At 38.7% G+C, this 9,040-nt stretch overlaps 1 pseudogene; it reads left to right on the top strand.

Moving 5' to 3' along the window:
- The first annotated feature begins 363 nt into the window (after positions 1-363).
- LOC103016855 (protein LTV1 homolog) lies at positions 364-7,887 on the top strand (annotated as a pseudogene).
- The last annotated feature ends 1,153 nt before the right edge of the window (positions 7,888-9,040 follow it).

Below are 9,040 nucleotides of genomic sequence, written 5' to 3'. Positions count from 1 at the left end.
AAATGGGCAGACAACCTTGAGAAATAAATAAGAAATGAATGAGGGAGGGGACAAAATAGCATGGGAAATCAGTGTTTTGATCAAGGCTGGGGCTTTACTGTGTTAGGCCATGTGGGTTTTCAAGCCTGAGTGGGGCACAGAGTCAGACAGGTAACTTGAGACTCTTTTGCCAGCTTCGGCTGACCTTGCAGGTGTAGCTGAGGCAGGGATTAAGTGTTTTTAGGCATTGTTGGGTGGAATAATATTTGTAGCTTTTATTGTGTCTCTGAGCCAATTCTTCAGACCTGCACTGTGAAGTCCAAGAGTAGATGTGTGGCATGGCCTTAAGACATGGCTGCTAGGTAGGCCTTGTCCACTTCCAAGATGTGTCACCTGCTCTGGGACCCTCAGGTCACTGTTCTTGGTGTGAGCCCCACACAGCAACAGAATGGGGGGAAAAGCTCTTTAGAGAGAGGAAAACTGTGTCTTTTCCACATGGTCCATTCGAGTCAAAGAGTCTTTAGTAGCAGATGAAAATGCACCCCAGAGGGTTCTGTTGCCTACACAAAATAAATGATGAAGAATGTGAGCAAAACAGAGGAAGTTATGAAGAGTTCTCTGACAATGATTATAACTACCTACGGCACTTGAAAGAATCATCTGGGCCCTATGTGCTTAAATCCAAAATACCTTCCGCATAACAGGAGAGATGAGAAAGAGGAAACTTTAATAATTCTACGCCATGGAATTACTTTGCCTTAATCAGAGTTTGCATCAGAATTTAAGGAAGATATTGAATTGGTAAATAAAACAGCTGCTATTTTGAGCCCTCAACTGGATTTGGATCCTGACGTTGTTGCAGCTCTTGGTGATGATTTTGACTTTGTTATCCAGCATCTATGTGAAAATGATTTTATCCTTCAGGCTGATGAGGAACAACAGAGGAAGAGGGAATAGATGGAAAGAAATCTAAAGTTGAAAATGGCAGTGAGTGGAAAGATATGGATGGGAAGAAAAGTGATAGGGAGAAATGATGACTATGATTTTTAAAGCCCATTCTCAAATGAAGATGGTTCGTTTGCCTGTGCAAACCTCATGAAGTCATAGGAAGCCATTTTTTTTAGGAAGAAGAAATAAAAAGTCACTTCATAGAGAATTCTATTACTTCCTCAGTCGCGAGAAGAAATGAGCAGCTGACCCCTACCTGAGCAGTTTGAGAAGTTTTATGAACAATTAAGATGATAACAAGATTGGAGCACCAGATAATGCCAAATTGGAGGGTTCCATTCATGTATCAATAGATAGCAATCGGTTACATGAAGTTTTTAATGACGAATGCAAAGAGAAGGCAGAGAATTGTATAAAGTTGAATACACTTTAAGACTCTGAGGATGAAGGTCTGCCAGTTAATGAGACTGATGAGTCTGAGGAAGAAGAGATGGTTTCTCTAGTTCTAGAAGAAGCAAAAGAGAAGTGGGATTCTGAATTCATTTGTAGCACATGCTCACATTTATTCAACCATCCTTAGCTTATCAAATATTAACCAAAGCCCAAACAAATCCAAATATTTAATAAAACAGGAATACCTCTCGATGGCTTATCAAAGAAAGGACTCACAGCAAAACAAGTTAATAAGTGCAGATGATTAATGGCAGTGATCTACTTAAGGTATCAACTCAACCACATTCTAAAAATGAGAGCAAAGAAAATAAAAGAGCAAGAAAGCAACTTATAAAAGAAGAGCACAGGGAACAGAGAGCAGAGAAGAAAGCTAACAAATTAGCCTTCAAACTGAAGACACGAGAGCAGGAAAATGAGTGCTGCATTTGAAGACTGTCGAGGGTCCAAAGTTATAAAAATGGGACATTTAAGAAAAGGCACATCCCCCATTAAGGACTCCTCATATGTTCAATCATGAATTACAATCTTCAAATGACAAAACTCTGCAATTTTTATTGATAGGCACTGAAAAAACAAGTGTAGTATTTGAACTAATTTTATAGCTCAATTATAAAATAATTGTAGAACAAGTTTGCCCTGCTGACCATCATGTACATCCTGTCATAGTTTTGTTTTAATTGTAATGTCTATTTACGCTGTTTTGAAGGTTTAATTAAATTTAATGTTATGCTATAAACTTTACATTATCGCTAAAATAAATAATTTCATGAATGTGAAATGTTTGGATAAATTATTAGAAAATATCTTCATGACTTAAATCCAAAGGCAACAAAGTTCCATAAGGGCCATAATACTAATGGGTGGAGTCTTAGTTTTAAATTCCTAGTGCAGGCCCTCGATGGGCAGGTGTAGTTCACCTGCCCTGATAATTTTCCTTCTTATTCTGCTTTAAACTATACTCAGGGCCAAGGAGAAATCTGTGAAAGGGTTCACTTCAGGAGTCATGCAGCTTTGCCTATGGCCTCAAAACTTACCCTCTCACCACTATAACACAGACTGTCTTTAATGCACAGATTCTGATGGTCGTTTTAGATATGAGACCCAAACTATTATTTCACCAAGGGAAGAGTGACAGATTTTATCAATGAACAACTAAAACTGGAGGAAGCTGTTAAAATAAAAAGACTATTTCACCTTCTTTTCTTAAGGTAAAGAAACAATCCTGAAAATAGGCAACAAAGCCTAAGGAAGTGATTTAACAGGGATGTTTCTGGAACATTCTAAATCTAGAAATCAGATATGCTTTAGAAATTAGGAGGAAATGGGGGACTTCCCTGGTGGTCCAGTGGCTGGGGATCCACCTTCCAATTCAGGGGACGTGGGTTCGATCCCTGATGGGGAAATGGGATCCCACATGCTGTGGGGCAACTAAGCCTGTGCACCACGGCTACTGAGCATGCAAGCCACAACTAGAGAGCCTGTGCTGCAACTGCAGAGCCCATGCACTCTAGAGCCTGCATGCCACAACTAGAGAGAGAAGCCTGTGCACCGCAACGAAGAGCCTGCATGCCGCAACTGGGACCCGACACAGCTGAAAATTAAATAAATAAATAAATATTTTTAAAAAAATAAATTAGGAAGAAATGAGAGTGGTTTGAAAAAGATGCCTGAGTCTTATTCGTAGAATTGGAAAATTTTCAGAATAGTAACAAACAAAGAAAAACAGTATCATTAAAATAGAACTAGAAGAAAGTCTGAGACCTTAAAGAGGCGGGTGAGACACAGTGAAAAGGGACATGAAATGATTTCTCTTCAGAGGCCAGGCTAGAAAGACATAAAAAAGAGATGCCCTAAAGGCAGTTTTTTAAAACTCCCAAAGCAGCTCCAGATTACAAACTAGCTCTGCTAGCCAGCTTCAGAGATGCCCTCAATGTTCCCAGCCTCATAATATTCACGCCCCTATATAGTTTCCTCCTACTTTGTATCTGGGTTCGTTGGTGTGACCAGTGGAATAAGGCAGAAGTGGTACGTTACTTTCAAGGGTAAGTCATAATAAGATGTTGTAACTTTCTTCTTGCTCTCTCTCTTAAATCACGTCCCCTGCTGAAACCAGCTGCCATGTCGTGTGAACACTCAGGATGCCCTGTTAGGCCAATATGCAAGGAACCGAAACCTTCTGCCAAAGTCAGTGAGGAACCAAGGGGTCCTGCCAAGAACCATGTGAGTGAGCCATCTTGGAAGTGGATCTTCAAGCCCCAGGAAAATGGTCAGATGATTGCAGACACACACACAGAAAAAGACTAAAGAAAATGTTCATCTGTGGGGTGTTGTAACCATGAATGGTTTTTGTTTTCTCTGTAATGTTTATATATTCGAAGTTCTCTAAAACTAGCATTGTTTTAAAATTTAAGATTAGAAAAGGCAATGATATAAGTAATAGGTATGGAGGGGCATGCATGGCCAAGAGCGTGGCTTGACAAAGGCACAGAACCAGAAAAGGATGAGTTTACAGCTGAGTGAGACTGGCAACCCCCCAGAAGAGCCTGAAACTAGGACTCGATGCAACTGATCCAGTACAGAAGTGGAGAGGTGAGACCAAGAAGGGAAGGAAAGCAATACTAATGTGTTCAACAGTAAGATACCAGTGTGGGCAACTGGAACTCAAGTCCATTGGAGACTTCTGGGGGATCCACCCAAAAGAGAAAACAGCTGGGGAATTTAATCACCAACCTTCTTTGTCATTGGTTGATGGCTTTACGGCGATGTACAGCTCTTGCAAACTATCTTATACCTAGACTAAAGGCAATCCTGCAGCCAAGGTGCTCATGGTAAGAAGTGTACAGGAACGCAGAGGACTGGGGAAAGACGGTCACACACACAATGAAGAGTCTGCTAATCTGCCACATGAGCAAAGGATATATGTGGGAGACACTGGCCAATGACACTGCGAGGATAGACTGGGATTGGCTTGTGGCTTTCTATTCCTAAATAAAGAGTTTGGACTTTATTTTACGAGCACTTAAAGAACTAAAGAGTTGACTTAAAATAATTTTTATTATGCAAAATTTCAAACATATATAAGATTATAAGGAACAGTATAGTGAACCTCCATGTGCTCATCAACTAGTCTGAGTAAGCATCAACTCTGGCCTATCTATCTACACTCCCATCCATGTTTTCTCACTCCATATGATTTGAATCAAATCCAGGGATCATATCAATTACTCATAAATATTTCAGTATGTATGCATAAAAGATAAGGGCATCTTTTCCTTTCTAATACAACCTCAAAACCACTATCAGATCTAAAAATAATAATTCCTTGGGACTTCCCTGGTGGCGGAGTGGTTAAGAATCCGCCTGCCACTGCAGGGCACATGGGTTTGAGCCCTGGTCTGGGAAGATCCCACATGTCGCAGAGCAACTAAGCCCGTGTACCACAACTACTGAGCCTGTGCTCCAGAGCCCACAAGCCACAATTACTGAGCCCACATGCCACAACTACTGAAGCCCATGCACCTAGAGTCCATGCTCCACAAGAGAAGCCACTGCAATGAGAAACCCGTGCACCGCAACGAAGAGTAGCCCCCGCTTGCCACAACTAGAGAAAGCCAGTGTGCAGCAACAAACACCCAACACAGCCAAAAATAAATAAATAAATAAATAAATAAATAAATAAATAAATTCATTTATTTTAAAATTCCTTAATACCATCAAATGCCCAGGCAATGTTCAAATTATTAATTGAAGGAAAGTTTTTAAGAGAAAAATTCTGTGGGAAAAGTTACTCTCATACCAGTATACAAGATGTATTAAAACCAAAAGAACCAGCACAGAGAAGGGGGAGTATAAATGCTATCACAACAGGACAGACATGAGAAAGCCAAGGTGTGAGCTAATGTGATGGTAACTGGGATGAAAACATGGACCTGAGTGAGAGAGAGACCTGACAGGACTCAGTGAAAGCAAAGATAAAGGCGGCACAAACGTAACTGCTGGGACGTAGAGAAGCACAGGGGACAATTGACGTAGGATGAAAGATGATGAATTTAGTCAGAGATCTATTGGCTTTAAAGATGACTATCTGGTTGGAAATGTAGAGAGACTACCTGGAAGATGCCGGACCATGGTTTGAGGGAGAGATTGGGATTAGGGATTTAGATTTGAGAATCTCAGAGGTTATGGCTAACTGAGAGAAAGTGCATAAAAGAGAAAAATAGTAAAGGGCAAGACAGAACTTCATGGTTGCCTTAAATAACTAGATATTAAAACAAAAACCATGAAGGAAGACAAAAATGGAACAATCAAGGAGGTGAGAAAGAAACAAGAACTCAGATTTATCACAAAAGCCAATTTCAAGGATGAAGAATCCCAAAATATAAAAGGTATAGGAAAATACTCTGGGGACTCCAAAGTGCATTAAATGCTCAGAAGTATTCTATCATATATTCTGCAACTCTTAAAGAGTTCCCATCGTGTGCCAAAGACCATGCTGGAGGTCCTGGGGATGAGATGGAAAATCTGGCTCAGACCTTTCCTTCTTGGAGCTAACAGTATAGTGAGAGAAGCAGATATTAATCAACTGATTGTACAAAGAAGTAATTAGTAACTGCAATGAGTGCAATATGGGGAAATCCAAGATTGTAGGAATGAGAGTGCACATTAGGAGAATCTGATCTGTTCTGGGAGAGTAGGGAGGATAAAGGATGGTGTCCTTGGAATCTTGAATATATTTGATAACCACATCCGCAGGAATTCTCTAGCATTGCTATTGGACTTGTTAGTAAAGAGTGACATCATTGTTTTTGCCATTAAAAAAAGAACATGAAAACATGTCATCCACATTTCCTAGTGAAGTCAACTAGACCTCATTTTGAAGGAAGGAGGACTTTAAGAAGTTTTTATAATAGGTTCCTTGTTGAGACATTTTGTACAAATGTTTACAAAGAAAAGAGACATCATCAAAAGCAGTGTGTAGGAACATTCTAAATTACTTTTAATAAGATCTGACATATGAGTGTCATAATGCAAAATGTGTATTTTGCCTTCAATTTCTGCCATAAAAATATTTGTCACAATTGAAACAAATATTTTCTTTTGGAAATCAATATTTTGGTTCTCAGGGCTCAAGCAAAGGTCTTGTTTGGAAATTACTTTTGTTCATACTTACAGTGAGGACAGAGCTCTGAAACAGTAGAATACCATGCCAGCAACCACTGATCAGGCCTTTACTGTATTCCTACATTGCTCACATCTGATGAACTCATGTATGTAAAGTTACCTCCAAAGAGATGAAAAGCAAAGGCTTTAAGACCTCATCTATGTAACAAATAGTAAACTTTAAAGTTGATGTATCTAAGAATTAAGAAATCAAGCTCAGAGATTTGAGTGGTGCTCAAATGTTTTAGAAAACACTTGGATGCAAATTAATCGTTAAAATATCCTTGGAATACTCTTGGGATTATTTTATTATTATTGGAATATTATACTTCATTATTTTTAAAATCAAAAGTCAGACTTCTTTTAGAAACCTTCCTTGAGAAATAGGCCAAGCTCAAAAGTATTAAAAGTTTATTGAGATGGTTTCAGATTTCACATTGCAACTAGTCTCTAACAAACTATTACTTGTTGACATTTGGTGTAATATTAAAGAAGAATATCCACAATTAGCTGAAAAAGTTATTAAAATTGTCCTCTCTTTCCAACTACATATTTGAATGAAGCCAAGTTTTCTTCATATACTTCAACCTAAATACCATATTGCAACAAATTGAATGCAGAAGCAGATAAAAGAATCCAGCTGTCTTCTACTAAGGCATATATTAAAGACATTTACAAAAATGTAAAACAGTGCCACTCTTTTCACTACTTTTTGTTGTTATTCTGAAAAATCTATATTATGTATTTTAACACATAATTGGTATTCATTATTATTTTAAGTGAATTAGTATATAAATATTTCAAAGATTTCTCAGATTTAATATCTAATGTGATAAATACTCATAGATATAAGCTACATAAACAAAAGCTCTCTGGGGGCCTTCAGTAATTTTTCATAGTGTGAAAGGGTTGAGAAATCCTGGATAGATACAATTTCTGTTTACCATGTTTACTGTTTGTTATTTTGGGTCATTCCTGGGATGCTTTAATGTACTCCTTATAGTTTATAGTCATTAAAGTATACCTTCCACTGAGTGGTTCATTTCAACAGTATGGACAAATCAGCAGTGCCAAGGAAAGAACAGGGTATTTGCCCCTACAGGTTTTACGTAATTTCAAGAGAAAACAAAAAGTTATTGTCAAACTATATTATAAAATTATTATCAAGGGACTTCCCTAGCAGTCCAGTGGTTAGGACTTCACCTTCCAATGCAGGGGGTGAGGGTTTGATCCCTGGCTGGGGAGCTAAGATCTCACATGCCTCACAGCCAAAAAACCAAAACATAAAACAGAAGCAATATTGTAAGAAATTCAATAAAGACTTTTAAAGTGGTCCACATCAAAAAAAATCTTTTTTTTTTTTAAATTAATTAATTAATTTATTTATGGCTGTGTTGGGTCTTTGTTTCTGTGTGAGGGCTTTCTCTAGTTGTGGCAAGCGGGGGCCACTCTTCATCGCAGTGCGCGGGCCTCTCACTATCGCGGCCTCTCTTGTTGCGGAGCACAGGCTCCAGACGCGCAGGCTCAGTAATTGTGGCTCACTGGCCCAGTTGCTCCGCGGCATGTGGGATCTTCCCAGACCAGGGCTCGAACCCGTGTCCCCTGCATTGGCAGGCAGATTCTCAACCACTGCACCACCAGGGAAGCCCAAAAAAAATCTTAAAAAAAAAATATTGTCAAATTACGTATCACCTATGCTGGAATTGTACTTTTTTTTGAAACTGAAAATATTTATGTTTTTCCTAACTATAAAAGAATCATAAAGCCTATACTATACAGTAAAGAAGATTTAATAAGTCACCCCAAATCTACCCATCACCCAAAGATATACATTTCACTATATTTTCTTTCAGACTTCTTTTTCATACTATAGTGAATGTGTGTGCCTGTCAAGGAAGAAATAATCCATATATAAATTTAGCTACAAGAGTTCCATGAAAATGAAGAATTTCAGCTTGGAAATCTCTGGATTCTGAAAATCATTGGGATCTGAGTAAGAAAGCTATTGTATAAACCTAAGTGTTAATTTCATTAAATTAAATGTATATTGCCTGATATGCTATCATAATTAAATTAAGTTTAAAATCTAAAATGTAGCTGAGTAACAGATCTGGACATTAAACTGTCTTCCAGCTAAAAATTTTAGTATACAGAAGTTCTTAATATACAGAAGCTATTCTACTAATCATATTGAAATGCTGTTACACATTAGAATAAGCATGAGTGAACATCATAGTTCTATTTTGGTATCTGGTATTATTAAGAGTGCCTGTATTTTGGACTTCCCTTGTGGCGCAGTGGTTAAGAATTCACCTGTCAATGCACAGAACACGGGTTCAATCCCTGGTCCGGGAAGGTCCCACATGACGTGGAGCAGCTAAGCCCGTGCACCACAACTACTGAGCCTGCGTGCCACAACTACTGAAGCCTGTGCACCTAGAGCCTATGCTCTGCAACAAGAGAAACCCACCGCAATGAGAAGCCCGCGCACCGCAACGAA

This window comes from Balaenoptera acutorostrata, chromosome 5 (genome assembly GCF_949987535.1).
Source record: "Balaenoptera acutorostrata chromosome 5, mBalAcu1.1, whole genome shotgun sequence".
Classification (NCBI taxonomy): domain Eukaryota; kingdom Metazoa; phylum Chordata; class Mammalia; order Artiodactyla; family Balaenopteridae; genus Balaenoptera; species Balaenoptera acutorostrata.
Note: the sequence above shows the minus strand (reverse complement) of the source record. Positions and strands in the feature narration are given on the sequence as shown.